This window comes from Plecotus auritus, assembly GCF_963455305.1.
Source record: "Plecotus auritus genome assembly, chromosome: 5".
In the NCBI taxonomy this organism is placed as follows: Eukaryota; Metazoa; Chordata; class Mammalia; order Chiroptera; family Vespertilionidae; genus Plecotus; species Plecotus auritus.
This window is the reverse complement of record NC_137776.1, coordinates 22,562,359-22,584,811: the sequence shown is the minus strand read 5'-3', so window position 1 is coordinate 22,584,811 and position 22,453 is coordinate 22,562,359. Positions and strand designations below refer to the sequence as shown.

Here is a 22,453-nt window from a genome sequence, read left to right as displayed (position 1 = left end):
AAGGTAATATCATTCTGGTTCATTCTAAAGCTCACAATGAACAGTCTACCTAATACTTTATTCCTGCCCTTTTGGTGTTTTCCTCACGAAGAATTATTAAACACATAATGTTGTGGAATCCCCAATGCTAATAATTATGCGCGTCGAAATCTTCTTGGCGCCAGCGAGAGCTTTATATGTATTGCGCACGAGTCAATGTTTATTTTTAAACTGGAGGCTTGGTGCATGAAATTCGGGGTGGGGGGAGTTGCTCAGCCCGGCCTGTGCCCTCTTGCAGTCTGGGGGCCCTCAGGGGATGTCTGACTGACGGCTTAGGCCCACTCCCCTAAGCCGTCAGTTGGACATCCGTAGCACTGCTGCGGAGGTGGGAGAGGCTCCAGCCACCACCACTGTGCTCGTCAGCTGTGAGCCTGGCTCAGGGCTTCTGGCTGAGCAGCGTTCCCCTGTGGGTGCACACTGACCATCAGGGGGCAGCTCCTGTGTTGAGTGTCTGCCCCCTGGTGGTCAGTGCACATCATATGTACTGGTGGGTCAGTCAGTTGGACAGTCAGATGGACATACAGTCGGTCACTTAGCCTTTTATATATATAGATTATATGTCAATGATTTGGTAATATTTTCTATGTTGAGAATACACAGATAATTTAGCCTTTTTTCTACATTGATTATAATTTCCTTTTTTATTGTAGATCATAGTACATTTCTGTTAGTTTTTTAAGTTGTTATTGGTGATACTTTGTAATTTTTAGTGTTTTTAAATTCTACATTTGGGAACACCTCAATCACTTTTACTTCACATATGGGCTGTAAGATTTAAGGCATTTTAAGTTTTCTTACTTTTGAGATTTAAAAATTTTAAATTATGGTAAATATACACAACATAAAATTTACCATCTTAACTATTTTTAAGTGTCCAGTTCAGTGGTGTTAAGTGCATTCACATTGTTGTATAACCAATTTCCAGAACTGTTTTCTGAAGAGTTTGCAAAACTGAAACTCTGTATTCATTAAATAACTCCCCCCAGCCTTCCTTTCCCCAGACCCTGGTAACCACCATTCTACTTTGGTCTTTATTAATTTGACTGAACTCTAGGTACCCTATATATATGAACTCACACAGTACCTGTCTTTTTGTGACTGGCTTATTTCACTTCAAGATTCACCTAAGTTGTAGCATGTGTCAGAATTTCCTGAATAATGTTCCATTGTATTGATGTACCACATTTTGTTTACCTATTCACCCATCAATGGACAGTTGAGTTGCCTCCACTTTTTGGCTATTATGAATAATGCTGCTATGAACACGAGTGCACAAATATCTTTTTGAGACCTTGCTATATCCAGAATGGAATTGCTAAATAATTCAGTGTTTTGTTTTTTTTTTAGGAACCTTATACTGTTTTCATAGCAGCTGAACTATTTTGCATTCCCATCAACAGTATACAAGGGTTCTAATTTCTCCACATCCTTGCCAATACTTGTAATTCTGTTTTTGTTTTGTTTTGGTTTTGATAGTAAGCAGCCTAATGGGTGGGAGGTGGTATTTCATTGTGGTTTTGATATCTATTTCCCTAATGATAGGTGATATTGAGTATCTTTTCCTGTGCTATTGGCCATCTGTATTATCATTTTTAGAAAAATGTCTATTTAAGTACATTGCTCACTTTTCAAATGATTTTTTCATTGTTGATCAAGCTTCTTTGAGCAGTGGATAAGTTTAAATGTCTCTTGAATTGATTCCACTCATTAATCAATTTGCCTTTCATGGTGTTGTTCATGGCATATTGTGAGTTTTATTATTTTTTAGTGTCAATGCAATTGGCAAGAAATTAAACTTCTTTTCCCAATGTATTTATATAGTCTCCTTCTCTTTTAAAATTGAACACTTTAACAGTGCAAGAGTCTATTCATTACTTCTATTGAAAATGTTATTATATCTTTTAATGTATTACTATTTTAGGATATCAAAATATTTTGTTGTGATTCACTTGTTGATTTTAGAATAATTCCTAGATATTATGTAGAAATCTATGAAAAGTAATTTCATTGTATAGTATTCTCATAATTATATATTGAGTTATCAATTGTACTCCTGGTAAGAGAACACTTCCATTTGCCTAAGGACTGATGAGAACTGAATCCTTCACTTACAATTTCTATGCTTCTGATGATGAAAAAATTTTCCATAAACTCCCTTCTTGCTGCTTATGTTTCAAACTTTAATTCTTCTATGTTATGCAGATACTTCCAGTTCTGGTGCCATAAGATACACTTATGTAACATAGGCTCTCTTGCCTCGCACTTTCATGCCATGACACTGGGTGAGTGAATCAGTAGAGTGAGTAGTAGGAATATTTTTGGAATCCATTCATACAATGGGGCAGCTGAAACTATAGGAGAAACTGAACCACATTAATATATCCTACTAAACCAAAACTAAATGTATCCTAAATTCAAATCACTTTTAGCTAAATCCCCCAAATTCCAATATTACCTGACATTAGAAGATATGTGACTGGAAGAAGTCAAAATGGAAAGAGACAGTGATAATAACTGATCATGGTTAAAATATTCTTCTTTTGCAAATTTGGCAAAAAGTTCCCAAACAAGTCCATCATGTAAAACATCTCTAGGACTCTTTCCAGGGACTTAAAACTGGCCTGTGCAAGTGAGGGGCCCAGAAGCTTCAACTTCATTAGTTTCAGGGGAAATCTGGTCTGGGTGTAGGGTGGGCAAGTTGAGTCCTTCGTTTTTCAGGTAGGGTAAGATGATAAAGGTGAGAAAGGGCAATAATCTGGTCAATTTGCATCTTGAGAACCCAGGCTCCCATTCAGGACCCTGCACGTTTTCTAGACTCTCTGCCCTTTTTCTGCAATCATACACCACATGCTCAGTATTCATGGAATGGCCCATTTTGCCAGTGGAGTATGGATTTCCTGGTAAGATCTTAGCAAGCTGTGATATTTTTATTTTACTACCCCCCCATTCTTTAACTACCACAAATGTCACTTTAATTGTTTCAGCATGAACCCTAGCCGACATTTTCAGTTCCTAAGGGTCTTTTAGTCCCAACCTCACAGTAAACTCAAGACATCCAAACAGTGCTGCCAGACATGGCAGCTGGAATCCAGACATTACAGCCGACTTGAGCAATTAGCTGAACTCCCATCCTGGGCTGGCCTCATTAGGGTTGTCCAGATGTCCACTGCTAGAGTAGCCTTCCATCCCTCGAGGCAGGCTGTCTCTCTAGGTGAGGCCAAACTAGTGTCTGTGGGAGGCTTGTCAGATCACAGAGAGCCTTCCTCATGTTCAGGGCTGTTAATTGAAGTTGAGTGGGAATTGCAGAGGCACGGGCCATAGTTGTCCAGTCCCCAAGGCTCTCTGGTTTCCCATGCATAAACGCTGTCTGCACAGAGCTCTCCCTATCTGGGGACAAGCCCAGCTGTCACAGCCCAATCAATTGTGAAGGGTGGTCAGGCACAGTCACGCTGTTCATCCACAGCTCAGCTCTCACCATAACTAAATGGGAACGTCTGGGAATGGACAGGGCAGGGCTGGGAGGAGGAGGAGAGGGATGGGGAGTATTAAACCTGCTCTGTCTTTATGGGAAGATTTTTCTCTGGTAACACGTGCCTCTTCTTTCCCATGTGGTGGGAGGTGGGGCAAAGAGAATTTTGTTCTAGATCAATCTGACAGAGGGCTGAGCCAGATACCAGCTATTATTAGGGCCTCCCATGCATGCCACTGAGGAGATCATTCTCATCATAATCTATGTGAATGGCGCCCCTTAGAATTTAGGGCTGTAGGATATGTGTGGCCATAATGCACTAGCCTTGCCAGTTAGACACACACTGGACCATGGGGCTTATCTTAGCTTGGCTATTCACAGGAGCAGACCCTGAGATAAGGATTTGGGCCTGATATGTTTGAGAGCATGCATAGTTTGTGGTTGATGAAATACTTTGGGAGATGTTAGCCTATCCTGTCTTGTTTGCCATCAAATCATAGATTATAGAGCCCTTGAATTGTAGAGCTAGAAGGCATGCTAGCTAGAGACAATCTCAGTCCTCCTTGGTCAAACATGTGGGGTGCATGAGGCTCTGAGTGGTTGGGCTTCCTCAAAGTGTCACTGTGTTACTGTCAGGTCCACACAATGCTGGGCTATGCTGAGGGGATGCCTCATTGGCAGGAAGCATTTTTTTTAGCTGTATTTTTCTAAAATCCAGAGATGAGAAGATCATTTGAATGCCAGTTCTGCAGGAGGACATGAAATAACAACTGATGTTGAGAATCACTTTCTGGAACACTTCGGCTGTGAGCTATCACTTACCCTGGCTCGGAGCTCCTTCCATGCTCGGCTTGCTCACAGAACACTGTGTGCCGAGTCTGTGTATCTGGGCTTGGAAAGCTGTCAGAAGACAGAGCAGGGTTTCCAGATTACTGGGATCCGAGGGACTCCTAAGGACCCTGAAGAACTTTCCCAGTAGCTGGGAATTGGGTTATACTCATGGTACAGACTGTCTTTCCTTGGTCCTGCCTGGCTAAGGGAGAACTTACAATAAAATGCAAAGGCCACAAAATAGATGCCCTTCCATCTCTTTGGGTTAGAGTCTTAGGTACAAAGGAAGGGAGTGGCCTGGTTTCCAAGGGAATGTTGGAAGGAGGGGTGTTCTGCTTAGTTAGACAGGAGGAATTTAGCTCAAAGTTCCTCTTACTTCTCTCCTCCCCTTTGCTCTATATTCCAATATTTGTTCCCTGTAATTAAACTGTTAAATCAGGTTTATTTATCTGGCTGTGATGGGAGAATCTAGAACACAGATTATCTTTCCAATTTCCTCCTAAGAATGTTAACATCATTTTTCCTTTGCAAGTACTGCACACCCTCTGCCTTCAGAGAGAGGGAAACAAAAACAAAAGAGATTAAAAAAACAAAACAAAACAAAACAAAACAAAACAAAACAAAACAAACTCCCAAAACTGCACTCTCCAGTACTGATATCACTGGACCCCCAGACTTGGGAGACCCAAAGAGAGGTTTTTGTTCAAAATAGCTTGGCTGAGCCATTCTGGATTTTTGCTCTGAGAAGATTAACCCAGGGTTCCAGGGTTCTTCTAGCTCAACTACTATTGCATGCTGTGGCTTTGGGTAAGCAAGTTTACTTCTCTGGATCTCTGTCTCTTCCTATGCAAAACGAAGGAGCTGGTTTAGGTGGTTTCTATAGACCTTTCCCTTCCCGACATTCCCAGCTCTACGAGCTGTCCTGGCCCCACCTCTCAGCCTTCTCCCTGCATGCTGCTGCTATTCCACAGGCAGGCCTGCGAACACATGGATTTATGTGGGGCACTGGCTTTCCTCAGCAGCTTATTTCCGCTGCTTATTACCACAGGGACAGGGGTCATTAGTCTGCTTTGCTTACTGAAGCCTTCACTCCTGAGGTTTTATGTAGTGATGGCAGCTTTAACCCCTAGGACTAACAGCAACAAAATTTCTGGTTTCACTTTATTAATCCTGGAACTGAAAAGTGACTTTAGGGAACAATGGTTGGTGGGGAAGAGAACAGAATGCCTTGAACCTTCAATAACCACTGATCTCTAATGAACTGGGTAGAGGCAGACACGTGTGGGGGTATGGATGCTGGGAAGTGAGTTGTGTCTTAGTTTCTTCTTTCTTCTGGGATTTGTATTGTCAGGTTGACAGTGGTTATTGGGGGAGCAGCTGTAGCATTATGTGGAAAGGAAGTGGGAGAATCATGAATAAAAATCATTCTGTGGATGGAGGAGAAAAGGAAGAAGGAAGTAGATTTTGTCTAGAATTAATTCCTGCTGGTTAACCTCAGCCTTTGTTAGTCCCATATAGTTGACAGCTAATATTTTCTCAAAGGGCCAGGGTAAGATTGACTCTACGTAGCTGTCGTGTTTTCAACAGGGACCCAAAGATTTTGTCACTTGAAGTCTGAAGAGTAAAGAGACTTCTTCCCAGGAGATGGTTCTAGAATTTCTGCTTCATCAGCACATAGGAAGTGGTTATTTGGTGTAGCATCAATCTTGAGAGATGCCTAGTATAAAACAGTGTGTCCCAGAAAATTCTGAAAATGCTGCCAATCCTCTCTTGGAGAGTAACATTATAGAATACTATAGTAAAATTTCAAAGATCATCCTAGGCAAGAGGAACTATTTAATTTTGTTTAATCTTCAGGCACCTGAGTGTATTTAAGAACAAAACCATTTGATTTTCAATATCTCACACAACCTGTGTTCGATGGATCTGACTTTGGGAAATGCTCTCCTAGGGTGAACTGCTAGTGTTAACTATTGGTCTGGGTCTTCTTTGCTGCACAGATGCAGACCTTGCTCAAGGTCTATGTGAATGGGATTTTATTTCTTTCTAGATCCTGGCAAAGGCAGTACATGGACTTACACCTTAATTTTGATAAGTTAACTAAGGGTATCCTAACTCCAAGTTCAAGGTATAAAACCAAAAATAAATAAAATGAAAGAAAACTGAATATAATTCATTGATGTAACAGCTGAAGAGGTACACTACTTCACTTCCACTGAGGAGGTACATACTTTGAAGAGGGAGGAAATAGAACAGCTAGTGGGTGGAGGTGAGGACCGTTTGCCTAAATTTAATACTCCAACTGGAAAGAGAGAAACTATAATGAAGGCTGTTTTAGACTAGAATCTAGATCTTTAGAATGTAGAACCCAAAGCAAACATGCTAACATTTATTTTGGAGAGTGCAATTCCAAAGGCAGCAAAAGTAAAGGATAAAGAAGACAGGGACGGGAAAGAGGGTATGAAGACTAAAAGTGGTGCATTACGGAGTTGGCTTCATCCTAACAAGAGACATAATGCGAGTTATTGGGGTGCATGGGAAATCTTTGGAAAGAATTAAGGTATGATCTTGGAATATCTTGGCACAGTCCTTTGGATATTCTACTGTGGAGAGTGGAGAGAAAGGAAAAATTTGTTGGCTGGATCCTTTCCATCATTTGCCTCTCATTATTCAGAGTTTACCTCTTTAGGCAGCTGCTGGGAAAGACAGAACCTCCATGAATCCAGCTGGGTTGGATCTGGGTGCTGGAGTTGCTGAGGCTGCATAACCACCACAATAAGCATGCTGGAGGCCACGCTGAAACCCAGCTCCTGCCCTGTGGGAGGCCAAGGTGGCTGACTGTTTTAGAAGATGAATGATGTAGCTGTCTCAGCCAGGAACTGAGGTCTGCAGACAGGTGAGGCCAATCAAATCTGGAGAGAAAATAAACTAAGTCTAGTGCAAGGAGAATCTTGAGAAATAAAAATGGGTATAATCCTGTGGAAGAAGAATGCAATAAGTTACTCCTTCCCAATGTCAGACCTTGGGACTTAAGCATGATAATACAGGATGGACATGACAAGCCAGATAGTCAGAAAGCCAACCTGCATCCCACATCATCCTCTGGCATTTGGAAGATGCCACTTCCTTTCAATGGAGAGTGGACATGAGTCATTTTATACTCACTCCCCGAACACTTTTCTCTATCTGGGAGCCATCGCCAGTCTGGACCAGAAGATAGGAGACCTTAGGTACTAGGAATTAGTTTTGCCTGTCCTAGCATTCAGACTATGACAAGTTTATTTTGGTTCAACCTTGGATCATCTTCTCCAAAGATTCATGCTTCCTTTGTGCAGAAACCCTCCTTCTCTTTGTGGTCTCCAGCCTGACACTTGGCAGGCCTGGCCCAGCTGGGAGGGCATATAAAGTTACATCTTCACAGGCCTCACAAAGATTGCTTTCTCCACGCTTCTCAAGTGTTTTGTGAAAGAAAAACAAAAAGAAAGAAAAAGGGGTGGGGGGGGGGGGAAACAACCGCTCCCTTTCTACCACATAACTCGGGCAAGGACTCAGTGGCTGCTGAGTTTCTGGCCTGTAGGGACAGAGCATCTGTCCTTCTGAAAGGTCCAGCACTGAGTGGATGCTTGAAACATGGGGCAAAATGAAGCTGACTGGGGTTCAGAGGCCTGTGGCTGGGTCTGAGGTCTCAGAGTTGGACCGAGTTGGACCCTAAGCTCCTTTCTGGTTGCCATTTTCACATTGTAAGCTGCTGTTTGGCTCAGGACAGTTATGTAACTTGCCTAAGGTTACAGAGCAGCATGTAAAGCATTGGATTCAAACTCAAGGATGCCTAAAACCAAAGTTTGTTTGAATCTTTCCCTTACCTTATAGGCTAATGCCTCTCTTGAAGTCTCTCAAGCTTGGCAGACAGTGATGATAGGAGGTTCTTTGAGGTCTTAAATTCCCTGCAGATTGATAGCATACTAGTAGTACTGTCCCCAGAGTGAATATTACTAAGTTTAGATAAATTTAGAATCTAGGAATTGTCAAGGTTTTCCACATTGCTATTCTCTCCTTGTTCTCCTCAACCACTGGTCCTCCTATGAGCATAGAAAAGTTTTTGGGGTAGTCCTGCCTTAGGTTAGGGCTGGGTTTCCTGTGGTTTATGGAGTTTCTGAGCTGTGCCTGTGCCTGGTACAATTTACTACTGGGACTGTGCACTCAGAGGTCATTGTGGCCATCCCCAGCTTCTGAGCATGATGGCTCTTGAAGAAAAGCCACAGCAGGAGAAATGGTCTTGCTTGTTTTTGTTCTGGTTAGTAATTATGAAATTTATCTAAGTGCCATTTATTAACGTGTTTGAATATAAGTAGAACACATGAAAGAATTGCTATAATTTTGACTTTGCTTTAAAGGACCTTCTAGAAAACTTATATCATTGCTTGATAGACAGCTCAGGTAATTTTTAGCATGATAGTTATTATGTCTAAAAGAAAAAAGATCCTGGAACTAAAGTTTCTAAAGAAGGCCTTCACCCTCTAAATATGCAATAATGAAGCTAGAAATATTATGTCCTGTGGTGCTTCTTAGGTGCTGTTTTATTGCAGAAGCAGAGGGGTCACTCTCTCTTTATAAAGACTGGTATGACTTCCCTTTGGAAAATTGGAAAAATATTCAATAATAGAATGTTGACACTGGAAAAGATCTTTAGAACATTTAGGCCAGACATAATGAAAACACCTATTTTCAAATATGTTTCATGAATACCTGGAACCTCATGAAGAAGTTTCAGGGATACCACAAGCATTTATTTTATTCACATTTCACTCTGAAAAACATATGAACTATTTTAGAAGCTCTAATAGAAACAACACATATGTACCACATTTCAAAGCATTTGAGATCTTCAAAGAGTTAACTCGCATTGTTGTTAGAGTAATGCTGGTTGCTGTAAAAAGTTACACAATGGATCCGGTATATTAGCAGAATAAAGCCTAAAATTGGTGTTTCTGAATGCCGGGCAGCTCTCCTTCAAGCAGAGATGTGGGGATCCAGGCTCCTTCCAACTGTGGCTTCACCATCTTTCACTCAGGACTCCCAAGTTTTCTGTGTCCCTCTGCATTGAGCCAGCAGAAGGCTGAAGAACATGGAAGATAGTGTGTCAAAGGTTCTTTGGGGGCTGTGAATATCACTCACATGCTATTGACTAGAAATCTGTCATGTGGCAACATGTAACTGGGGGACTTTGGGAAATGCGGCCTACCAGTTATCCAGTCTCGGCCTTACTGGACTATTCTTTTAAACATCTACTTGGAAATCAGATCTGTTTATCTGAGGATAAATCATTTTGAAATCATTTATCTGTGTGAATCTGAATTTTAAAAGTATGTAATTAAATTTAACAGAAGGCATCAGCTCTTATTCATAGCTCTGAATCCGATATTTTTGTATTAATCAGAAGCCTCTTTAGACTCATTGTTGTATAAATACCAAGTAAATATTATATATTTAAACATAGGAAATATTGCATGCTAGTGAAATGCTGCTTTTATCTGCTCTATAAAATATGAAGTTCTACTGCTAAAAAACTGTAAAAAAAAATACTGATCAGGTGTTGTTTCTTCATTTGACAGGACATAGAGACTCAGAGAGAATAATACTTGCCCAAGGTCATATATTGATGAAGAAACAGCTGGTATTTTAAATCAGACTTTCTGGCTCTGAGTCTAATGCCTTTTCTTCTGTTTCAACTTGTTCCAGGGACTCATGGCTTTCTTAACTTGAATGTTTTTTTTTTTTAAGCCCATTTTCATATTCTTAGTCTGCAAGTGAGAGAACAGCTGAAACTTGAGGGTTGTTAATTTTGCCTTTAAGATTTAATGTCTTGCATTTCTGGTCCAGCTGCTTCATGAATCAACATTCAAGAAGCATTTACTAAGCATCTATGTCACAGATTATGCTGGGTGCTGAGAATGCTGTTGTTCAACAGTTATCTTTCCTTAAGAGTCTTGCAGTCTAGCAGAGGAGCCAGATAATAAATAATGGAACAAGAGTGGAAATGTATATATTTGCAAATAGTTGCTATGAAGGAAATACACAAGAGAAAAACTCAGGGATCAGGGATCAATGGGCTCCTTGGTTTGAACCTGGACACATTCCAGGCTTGGCCATGTCAATGAGTCAAGATCCTGGAAGTAATGGCTTCCTTCCCCTCTGGATGTTACCGGTGAGATTCTTGGCCTGGGAATATAGGTTCTGGGTGTTTTGTACAGCATAAGCAACATAAAACTGTCAAAGGCTACAGAATGTGCACAGATGTTAAAGTAAGTACAAATAATTAAAAGATGAAACTGAGTCCATATTCCTCCAAAAATAAGAAAGGGTTTCCCTGATGGCTAATGAAGTAGCTAAGTAAAATATGAAAAACAAATAGCTTTTCCATTATTTTAAAGGGGTAGGTTAGGGAACATTTTTTTATTATTCATTGGCATACTTGTTGCCTTTCCTTTCTCTCTGAGTTTTTACATCTGCAACCTGATCCAGAACTTTCCTATGCAGGTGAAAATAAAGACAGAAGAGGCAAGACCATGTAGGAGTGGGTACTGAAGTGGACACAGACCATGGAGTAAACATAGATGTATATGTATTGTGGTGTGTGTGTGTGTGTGTGTGTGTGTGTGTGTGTGTGTGGTGTGTATGTGTGGTATGTGTGGAGTGTATGTGGGTTGTGTGTGGTGTGACTGTGGTGTATATGTATGTGTTCTGCACATGTATGGTGTGAGTGTGGTGTGTGTAGTCTGTGTGTGGAGTTAAGCACAGGCTGGTCAGATGATCGAAGAACCTGATAGGCAAAGCTGAGGAGGAGAGCATAATGGTGTTAACTGAAGCCTCTCTGAGGGGAATAACAGGCGGAAGCAAGCATTCAGCATCTTAGATGAACACGTAGATGTGGATTATAACAAGGACTGTAGAGAGTGCTTGACTCCACTTTGCTATTTCCTATGTGAGAAGACGAGGCCAAGGAAGAGAAGCAATGTGCTCAGGATTGCAAGACACGAGAGTGATTGGAGCCATGGCTAGGACCTCAGCCAGTGTTGCCATCCCCACCCCAGTTCTGGGCTAGGACACTCTAGAGGAGCGTGAGGACACTGCCTTAAGAGTCAGAGTGGAGACTGGAAGGGAAGAGAGGGCGATAGCTCTCTTAGGGCTCACCACCATCAATGTTCCTTATTTAAAATAATTGTCATTACCTAAAATTATTTGTTCCCTAAAATGTGTTACTTGTTATAAGCTTTGTTTCTAACATAAACTTTTTTTAAATAAAACATGATTTAATGTTTAGATTTTTATACATAATTCTAAACTGTTAAAAACACTGTAGAATCAGTGAAAATGGGACAGCAGCAAAGTTTCTTTTGAAAAAATTGATTGAATTAGTTGTGTTCTTGCTAAAGGGAAAACAAATGTTATAGTTCCAAGGCTGAATTTTGCTCATTTATTCCAACAAATAATATTCTAAAAAAGAAAAGAAGCTGCCCAGAACTGGTTGCAGTCAGAGGTGAGGCCTTGGCATAACGGTTAGTTTAAAATAAAAAAGTGATATTCCTGGAGGCAATGCCATACCTTCCACTCTTTTAAAGCCAGAATGATATGACTAATTAGAAGAGGGATGGGGACTAAAACACAGCCCAACGTGACCACTGAACCAGTGTTGCAGATAGCGTGCTGTCAGGGGGAAGACTGCGTGAAAGAGTACAATTTCTTGTAAACATCTCAAGTTGAATTTTGACCCTGATGATATCTATATATGTACCCATGTTTTATGAGTACAGTGATACTTTATTTTATCTCCCCCGTTAAACCATTTGAGTAAGTTTGGACAGAGCAGCTGAATTCATTTATTTTGGGTAAAGACAAGGAATCTCACATAATACTATTTTGAGTTTTGAAAGATCTATGTCATCTCTCTTTTCTCTCTGTTCAGCTTCAAGTACTATTTTTCATGTTGGTGACTTCTAGATCCATATTCCTTTTGTGGGCACCCCCAGTTGGATATCCACATTCACTTCCTTATCTTATAGTAATATCAAAGTTGACATCATAACCTTTCTTAGGCTGAGTTCTCCAGAATGCAGACCCTGGGATTGTGACTTACGTGTTGTTTTAGTCGGGTTCTCCAGAGAAATAGAATCAATAGAAAGTGTATTTATACAGAAAGAGATTTATTTTAGGGAATTGCCATTATGGAGACTGGAAAGTCCAAAATCTGCCAGTTACTTCCATTTTTTCCTCTTTCCGTTGTCTCATATATGTATTCCTTCTCTTCAACCCCAATGTTGTCAGCACTGCCCATCAAATCCTCACCATTTCTTCTCTAGGTTCTTGAAATAATATTTTAACTGGTTTCCCTACCTCCAACCTTGGACACCTTCCAGAGCTATCTCTCTAAAATGCATGTCTGACTATGGAATGTCCCTTGCTTATAAAAACCCTCAGCAGCTCTGAAATTTGAAGACTAGATTTCCTCCAACTCATCAGATTGGCATACAAGGCCCTTTATAATTCGACCCCATCTACCTCTTACTTCATCTCTTTCAACACTGCTCCCCAGATGCTCTGCTCCTCTAGGGAAAGACCCTTAGAGGCTACTCAGGGCAACATGCTCTGTTATGCTTGATGCCTTTGTCCATTCTACATGCTGTGGCTGGAATGTTCTCTCTCCTCCCTACGCCTCAATCCCCAGTCCAAGTTTACCTGGTAAACATGTACTCCTCTTTCAAGACGTGGCTCAGGTATTACCTTTCCTATGAAATTTTCCTGAGCCTTCCAGATATAGAATAGACTAACTTTGATGTCATTCTTACATTTTTACAGACATCCTTCAATAGACCCACATTATATTGAATTATACTCACTATTAACATATCTGTCTTTCTGAAGCAAACACTAATTGCCTTGACTGCAGGGGTCTTATTCTGAACATCTCTTTGCACCCACACCATGTAATGCTCAGCCTGACACAAAATAGATGCTCAATAAGAGAGTTGCAGATGAGGTGCTGAGGCTCAGAAGGGGCTATGATAGACTGCTGGTGGAAGGACTTCCTACCTGAGACAATGAGGCAAGATGCTGGGGGATGATGACATTACATTCTCTGGCAAAGGGAAAGAACAGGTGAGGGTCTTGTGCATCTGGATTATGTTAGGGACAGACCTGGCTCAGAGAAGAGGGGATATATTTGCCCCTGTGGAGCCCCCTCCCTTACAGTCTGAGTCTTAAGAAGCCAAGGGCAGCTTAAGCAGAAGCTGAGTTCTTAAGGTCTAGCCAGAGGAGGCTGCGTTGGCATGTCTCCCAAAGAGCCAGAGCTTCTAGGTTCTGAGAATTTGTCCCCTAATCTTTGCTTACAGGACCCCCAGTGGCTGGAGTCTGCATGAAAGGGGCCTTTGTCTGATTTGAGAATGGCTTTGGGGCTAATCTCTCCTTGGAGGCATTTTCATTCACTTTAATGACTCTGCCTCCTGTCAGGCTTTTCTTCAGTGAGGGGGGTTTGTTAAATAGATTTGAAGGAGGAATATGAGCTCCCAAATGTAGCCTTCCTCAGAGGGTGCTGTTCCAGGGAAAATAGTGTTCAGCCAAATGTATTAGGATACTCTGGGTATGTGGGGAGGGGGCAGAGTGGAGAGCAGGGAGATTGTATATTTAATAAACACATGTATGTATGAATACTGCATGTACTTGTACCAAGCACGTCCACCAGCCTCTGTAACTTTCCCCGCCACCCGCCTGCCAACAGTGGGGGAGGTGGAGCAGACAAGACGGAATGATGTCATCCCTAGGACACTGTCCTTTTTCTCCTCTTTCTTTCCTCCAGTTTTGTATAAACACAGCTGTTTGTGAGGAATGCTGGCTTGGGAAAACATAAACCATCCGCATGAATGACCTTTCTTCTCCACCACACACCCCTTCCTACTGAATGTGGGAGACTGGAATGCTTTCAGCCCAGCAGACCCATTGTCCTCATGTCTGCAATGCCAGGCCTTTCAGCTTGCTGGTTGGAGCCCGGGGTGACCGGGCTCAGGGACCATGCAAAGCCCTGAAAGCCAGACAGAAGCTCTGGTTGCAGGTGACACCTGAGACCACCTGTGGAAGATTCCTAGAGGAATGTAAAGAGGAGAGGAGGGCTGCTGTCTTAGGCTGGGGGATGCAGGGTAGAGGTTGGGGGGTGGGGTGGATGCAGGCATTCACTGGTCTGTCAGCCTTGCCCATAAAGCTGCCAGCCTCTGGGAAGCCCAGGGGAATAAAACAGCGTTGGTGGGCTCTGGACCCGGGCTTAGGATGAAGCTATTGAAGAGGGGTGTTGGGGCAATGTCACACTTGCCACAGCAACCCGTTCCCTCCTTCTGCATTTAGTCACAAATTGAGACCCAAAGCTTTTTATTCATTTAAGGAATAGAAATGGGGGCAGCTAAAAGGATAAATCAGGCTTGACCTCATGCTGTCCAGCTCCTTCTGAAATCCAGCAATACTGCAGCCCATGATAATTTATTGGTGGTGGTTTTCCATTTCCAAATGGTGACCTCTGGACTTTGTAGGTTAGGGTGGTTTTATTGAAGCTATTAAACTTGGCATTTGGGCTGAGAATATGCTCGCTTCCTGGCCCCCTGCCTCCATCCCAAGCCACGAAACTTTTCTGGTGCCCCACTCACCTGCATGGTTTTGTAGCCACAGCTGCCAAGGAGAAGTAATGAGCGTTCCCTGTGTCTCCCAAGGTAAGGGCCAGGTGCCCTAGAATGTGGTCCAGAGCAGCCACTGGGGAATGAATTGGATTCAGTGCTAGAGAAATGGTGGTGGGTGGTGAGCCAATGGTCTTCTTGAGTCACCTCTTGGGTTTTCATGGGGAGAAAGACAAGTTTTTACCCACTTTTCCATGTTAAGTAAGCATCTCAAAGGTATGATTTTAGAGCCACTGAGGCAACATTTAGCTCCTGGCTGCCTCTCTTGCTGGCAGTTTGTGAGGCAAATGGAGATGTGCATTCTTCCACTCACTGGGTGTATACGGTGTGTCAGTGTGTTGGGAGGGCTGCTAGAAGCTTTGCATCTGTTCCGGTTTTATCCTCACATCAACAACGTGTTATTTAACAGTGTTATTTTATAATTAGTGATAAAGAAACTGAGATAAATGTAGTTTAATAAACATTACCCAATGAGTTAGTGATGGAGCCAGGATTCACACCAGTTAGATGTAAATGTCCACGCATTCCAGGAATTCAGAAGGAGACAGAATGGGTAGGAATGATCAGAACAAACCTGGTAGATGGAAAGGGCAATTGCCTTCGGGAGGTGATGTGAGGGATAAAAATAACATCCTTCACCTCTCCAGATAGTCCCCTTGCAGCCTGAAACCCAACATTACCAAGTCATTCCTCTGAATTAAGCAAAACTCTGTTTTTGGAAGCAAATATTTCTGGGAGAAGAAGTCATGTGGCTATTAAAATGATCTATTAAAAAAACACACCCTCATTTTCTCTTAGATTAAATTGTGTTCCTTGTAAAGTAATCCTTAACAGAAAGTAATTTTATCAGAATAAATGTCTGGGAGGAGACCTCTTAAAGGAGTTGAGAAGTGTTAATCTTTGACATTTACTCTCATAAACACATTTTAAGTAATTCCTAGAAACTGATAAAATCTGTTAGAAGAAAAGAATTTCTCTCTCTCTCTTTTTAAGTAGTAGAATATTTCACCATTCTGATTTGAAAAAAAGATAGACATGGGTGTCAACTTTCTGAGATACACCCTTAGAACTGCAATCGCTTAGGATTCTGCTTCAAAGAAGGAAAGAGAAGGAGTTTGAAAGATAGTTTGAAAGCTTAAAATATGATAAGATGAGATGATATTTGTTAAAGCACTTGGAAAAATCCTAGTGTTAAATGAATAGAAGGTATTATTACTCATTCTAGAGAGTACCTCTTCAGCAGAGGAAGAATGAGAAGAATAATGTCCTAAGGCAGTATTTCCCAAGAGTTTTCTGTAGATCTCTACACATTAGGATGTTAATAAGTGGTAGATGAATGCAGAGTTTCTGGCTAGATGCATTTGGAAAACACTGCGTTAGAAAGTTAAAACATGTTTTTATACTATGGGTGTTATCAGAACTTTTAATATATAATAACGTGTGGTAATTCTCCCAAGAGGGTGGACAGTATACGATAGAGGGTTTCCTAAACTTATTTGACCAGTACAGAATTTTTGTGTGGGTTGGGCATTTCATAAGACCAGTGTTCTCTGGAACATAGTTTGAGAAAGACAGTCTAAAATTGTAGTCAATATGCAATATGACATGGAAGTCCACATGATATGAATTTAAATCCCAGCTTCACCACTTAAACAAGATGTGAGTATGGGCAAGTTACCTAAATTCTCCATGCCGCAGTTTCTTCCATTTGTAAATGGGAGGAGTAACATTACTAATTTGCTCAATCATGAGGATTAAATGAAGAGTATCTGCCATGTAGTAAGAGCTCAATAAATATTAGTCACTGTTGTTACTGCTATTGACATCTTGTCCTGGTCCCTATGTGCATGCTGAGCTCTAGCAGAAAGGAAAAATGTCACCAGCATTTCTGCATCTTTGTTGTTGTCTTTTCTTCACTTAGAATGCCTTGCTCACCTCAGTCTATGCCAGGCCCAAACAACAGGAAGATATATCTCAATGCCACTTGCCCCATGAGAATGTCCTAGATTCTCCCAACTTTCCTTCTCCTAAATCTCCAACATTCCTCTGGAGGTTTCTTAGACTTAGAATACTTGACTTTATATTTGTGTAATTTATTTTTCCCTTGGAAAGATGTCTTATTTATATTTGATTTCCTGGTACCTGGTATGGTACCTCTATCAACTATATCTCCACTAAAGTTTGGCTGAATCATTAAATTAAATTTCATCACCCTCTACTTAGAGGCAAACACTCTGTAATGAGATTACCCTTAAATTCTTACCTGTACCAGCATCACCAGAATTTTATAATTAGGCAAGGACTGGTGAAAATGGGCCCTGGGCTAAGCAAGGCATAGAGCAGTAGGGGAAACCAGAAAGAACAAAGATTCATATGTATTATAATTGTAGGTATTAGGTTTCTTTTTCCTTAAGAACTTTCTAATTAAAAATATTCTATCCCATTTTACCTACCCATGTCCACTACATATCTGGATTTGTGTTTGGGTATTGTATGGTAGGGAAAGTAGAAGAAAATCAGAGAAAACTACTGCCTATAATTAAAATTTTACTAGTATGACTGTAAGTCTCCATAGCTGTTGCATCATTTCTTTTATTCATTCAACAAATATTTACTGAGAACCTGTGTGTGCTGAACACTGGTCTGAGCTGGGGACATAAGAATGAGTGAGTCAAGCCCTAACTGGTTTGGCTCAGCGGATAGAGCATTGGCCTGCGGACTGAAGGGTCCCAGGTTGGATTCTGGTCAAGGGCATGTACCTTGGTTGCGGGCACATCCCCAGTAGGGGGTGTGCAGGAAGCAGCTGATTGATGTTTCTCTCTCATCGATGTTTCTAACTCTCTATCCCTCTCCCTTCCTCTCTGTAAAAAATCAATTAAAAATATTAAAAAAAGAAAGAAACAAGAATGAGTGAGTCAGACCTGACCTCTTGCTCTTATAAAATTGCAGTCCGATGGTGCTACAATCAAATAAATAAAATATACAATTGCCAAACCCAGTACATAGTAGGCATTTAAGCAATGTTTATTTATTAATGACTAAATAAAAGAATGAAGACACTTATTGCTCTGGGCCAGTTTGCATCAAGCAGGGTTTCTGTGTTGGGTCACTCAGGCCACACATCCTGTACTGTTCCAGGGACTCCATTCACAGAGATAAGATGTGAAGCTTGACCATAGACTGGGCAAGGTGTAGGACTTTTAGAAATTGTGTCTGATACATAATTGCTTCTGTTTCCAGATGGTTGAGAATATTCTTTCCTAATTATTCTTCCTTAGAATAGCACACATCTCTGAAATGTTTCATAGCTGCTGTCACCTCTTTCAGAGTTCTCACAGCCCTTTGCATGTACTGTGCACCACTGTTAGCACATTTGTCATCATTAGTATGTCTATCCCCTTGCTCTGGGCTTTGTAGGGCTCATACTGGTATCCCCTGGCCCTCGACACAGAGCCTGGCACATAGTAGGTAATCAGGATATGATTACTGGGGGATGAGAAAATATCCTGTAAGATGTCTCTAAACAGAGACACAGAAATTGCCTCCCAACTCCTTCTGTGTCTGAAATCTGAACCTTATTAGCAATCCCCTTCCCCTGACCTTGACTTGAACTTTAGCCTTCTAAGCTGAAAAGAGAAAAAGGTGCAGAATGGGAAGAGGAGCAGACATTTTTCTTAACCCCATGAGCCATCGTTTCCCTTTTGCCCATGCATTCCAGGGTATATCAGCAGCCAGGTGGAGCGGGCTGACGTCCATCCTGACCCCTAATGGGAGCAGGAAGGTCTGGTGGGAAGCTACACAGCCCACAGGGTGTGTGCAGGAACTGCCAAGGTCCAGTCTTAATACCCACACAGCTGCTTCAGGGCTGGGAGACCTGGTGGGAGGAAAGCACATGTGAAAGACAACCCCAAGAGCATCTGCAGAGACTTTGCAGGCAGGGATAATGTCTGAAGGCCTTGGCTGTCTTTCCAACTGGGGAGACCTGTGGAAGGAGGCCCCATAAGTCACTGGAAATCTGAGACTGGAATAAAACATGGAGGGAACACCAGAGTGGGAAGTCACCACATTCTCATGCTTCCTGAGGCAGAGAGGTAGAGATAGAGATAGAAAGAAGGAAATATTTCCATACTATCCAAATATGAAAAAGAGACAAGTGATTATGCTGCATTTCTCACATTCCTTCATCTCTCTCATCTGATTTTGGTAGACCCTGGGAAACACATAGAGACTACAGAACAGTTGAGGACACTGAGGCCAGAGAGAAGCTACTTGGCTCAAGTCTTAAATTCCAGGAGTCTCATGAATTCCTTTCTAGGAAATGCTATAACCAATAATATGCGTTCTGAAGTGACTGCGATGATTCTCTATTCCAACCTCCCTGTTTTTCAGATAAAGTATCTGAATACTGTTATATCTTGTCCCAAGGGAATGGAAAACTATTTGGGAGATGGAGTCTTGGGAGTCAAAGCAAAGTAATTACCTCCCACAACCTTGGTGAAGAGGAGAAGGCTTGTTTCATCATGACATTTTGTAGGATCTCTTATTCCCTACAAGATTGCCTTTGGTATTTACTGTTACCCAGGAGCCACTGGCTGAAATGTTTAGTAATGGGGGAAGAAAGCAGGTGCCAATACAGTGCCATTTGGTGTGCCCCTCCCACCCAGGAAGTCCCATTCTCCAAACCTGGCCCAGTCTGTACCTGGCAGATGTTCTTAGGGAAGAAGCAGAGTGACTTTCTGCATTCCAGCACCATATAGGGCCCTGGAATAAAATTTATGATGTTCCAAAGGTCCAAAGGAGTGGCACAAAGTAAGGACTGGCACCTTCGGCCCATTCTGCAAGATGTTGCCAAGCAATGGGCTGAAGGCAGAGGGGTGATGCACATCACCTTAATGAATTTTCTTGTATCTCAGAGGCTCTACTTGTCCATAGAGCGAAACTGCACCTGTTCAGGTGGTGTTTTTAACACCACTATTTGAAATCCTACCCTTTCCTGCTTTCAGTTGAGAGGGTCAGGGGAATAGAGAGAGGATGAGTAGAAGAGAAATGGATGAGGTTTTGAAAAGGGCCAATGGATTTATTAGGTGGGCTATGAAAGTCATCTCGACAAGTGTCATCAATCTTGTTTTACAGATGGAAACCTAGGACTAGAAAATACATTGACCAAGTTCCTCAAAGGTTCTAAGAGGAGACATAGTAGGTCAAATTTCAGTTCCTGGGGTTAGTTTTATAGATCCAAAGGAATGTGGACAGCATGGAATGTGGTCTTTTCAGCAGCATGGCACATGGGACCCTGAGGTTCCAGGACAAAGAGGGATGGCACTAGAGTAATCTATCAACCTCAGTTAGGACAATCCATGATTTCAGGTACTTGCCTTCTTCTCTGTGTATTTTAATTGACCTTGTTTATGGGCTAGATGAGTGTTCTAACTGCAAGAAACAGGAAGAGTCTCACACTTATTTAAGTGACAGACATTTAAAATCTTACATAGAACATTTTTACAATGGAATACTATGCAGCTGTAAAAAGGAAGGATCTCTTGCCCTATCTGGTTTGGTTCAGTGGATAGAGCATTGGCCTGCAGACTGAAGGGTCCTGGGGTCAATTCCAGTCAAGGCCACATGCCCGGATTGCGGGCCTGATCCCCAGTAGGGGGTTTGCAGGAGGGAGCTGATCAATGATTCCCTCTCATCATTGATGTTTCTATCTCTCTCTCCCCTCTCCCTTCCTCTCTGAAATCAATAAAAATATATATATATATTTTTTTGCCAAAACCGGTTTGGCTCAGTGGATAGAGCGTCAGCCTGCGGACTGAAAGGTCCCAGGTTCGATTCCGGTCAAGGGCACGTAACTTGGTTGCGGGCACATCCCCAGTAGGAGGTGTGCAAGAGGCAGCTGATCGATGTTTCTCTCTCATCGATGTTTCTAACTCTCTATCCCTCTTCCTTCCTCTCTGTAAAAATTCAATAAAACATATTTTTAAAATAAAAAAAAATATTTTTTTTTAAAAGAAAAGATCTCTTCTCCGCCCCCCTTCCCAAATCAGTACAAGGCTTTTATTGTACATCTTTATAGTTTCATAAACAAGTGTGACAAATCATTCAGCATCTTGGTGTTTCTATAGCTGAACAACTTAGATCTTATTCATCAGCCTGCTGAACTGTTCCTTTTTCAGAAACATAGATACCATCCAAAAATTTTCTGATATTCTTGTTTTTAACTGTTGTGGCTTGCTGAATCAAAGCAGCTGAATTTGATACAAGTTCAAGGTCATTTCCTTCATCAATCAATTCATCTTTCTGGGCTTGAAATACTGAATAAGAACTGCCTGACCTCATCCGAACTCTGCAGATGTATTTTTCACTCAAGAAATTTCTAATTTCAACAAGAGAACCATTCTCCTGAATAACTATGTTGATGGGGAAGTGAGCGCGCACATACCTCATCTTGTAATGGAAGCCCAGTGTAACACACTTGATCATGTTCTGTACATGACTGCAGATAGTGTGAACTGTGGCCAGTTCCTTTCTATTTCCCGGCCATTTGTCAACCCGGAGCCTCTTCTTTTTCTTTCCAAGGAGACTGAGCTCTACATTGATGTGGTTGAAGTCCCTCTGCAGGGTGCCTCTGGGGCCCTTCCACAATAATTGTGCAACCCTTCAGAGTGATGTCCACATTTTCTGGGATGTCCACAGTCTGATTGCTGAGAATGGTCTTCATCCTCGCAGTAGATGCGGCAAAGAGCAAGGAAGGATCTCTTATCCTTTGAGGCAGCATGGAGGGACCTGGAGAGTATTATGCTAAGTGAAATAAGCCAGTCAAAGAAAGACAAGTATTACATGATCTCATTCATATGTAGAATCTAATGAACAAAATAAACTGATGAACACAATGGATCCAGAGACATAAAAGCATGGAACATTCTGATGAATCTCAGAGGGAAAGAGGGAGGGGGAAGAGATGAACCAAATAACTAATATGCTTATATGCATAATCCATGGATGCAGAAACTGGTACAGTGAAGGCTTTGGGGTAGGGGTTGTGGAGTGCAGAGGGTCAATGGGGAAAAAAGGGATGTCTCTAATACTTTCAACAATAAAGATGAATTAAAAAAAACCTCACATAGAGGAAGTTTAGAGGCAGGATGGACTCTAAGTAAGATATACTCATCTGGATCTATTTTTTTGTGATTTGCTCAGCTTCCTTCTCCTCTAAGGGTTAGTCTTATCTCAGGTGTCTTCCCTCATGGTTTCAACATGGTTGCCATCAGCAGCTGAGCCAATACATTTTCTTCTTTCACACAGGCAGATAGGAAAAGCATGGAATAAAAATACTTCCCTAGCACAAAATGTAAGTTTTTCCTTTTTACCTGATTAGTCAGCTTAAGTCATTTGCCAATTT

At 41.6% G+C, this 22,453-nt stretch overlaps 1 pseudogene across 1 annotated transcript; it reads right to left on the bottom strand.

Annotated features, from left to right (window-relative positions):
- Positions 1-21,192: 21,192 nt before the first annotated feature.
- LOC308248884 (large ribosomal subunit protein uL6-like) lies at positions 21,193-21,790 on the bottom strand (annotated as a pseudogene). Its single transcript has one exon. The product of its transcript is annotated as a large ribosomal subunit protein uL6-like (transcript).
- Between the last annotated feature and the right edge of the window lie 663 nt (positions 21,791-22,453).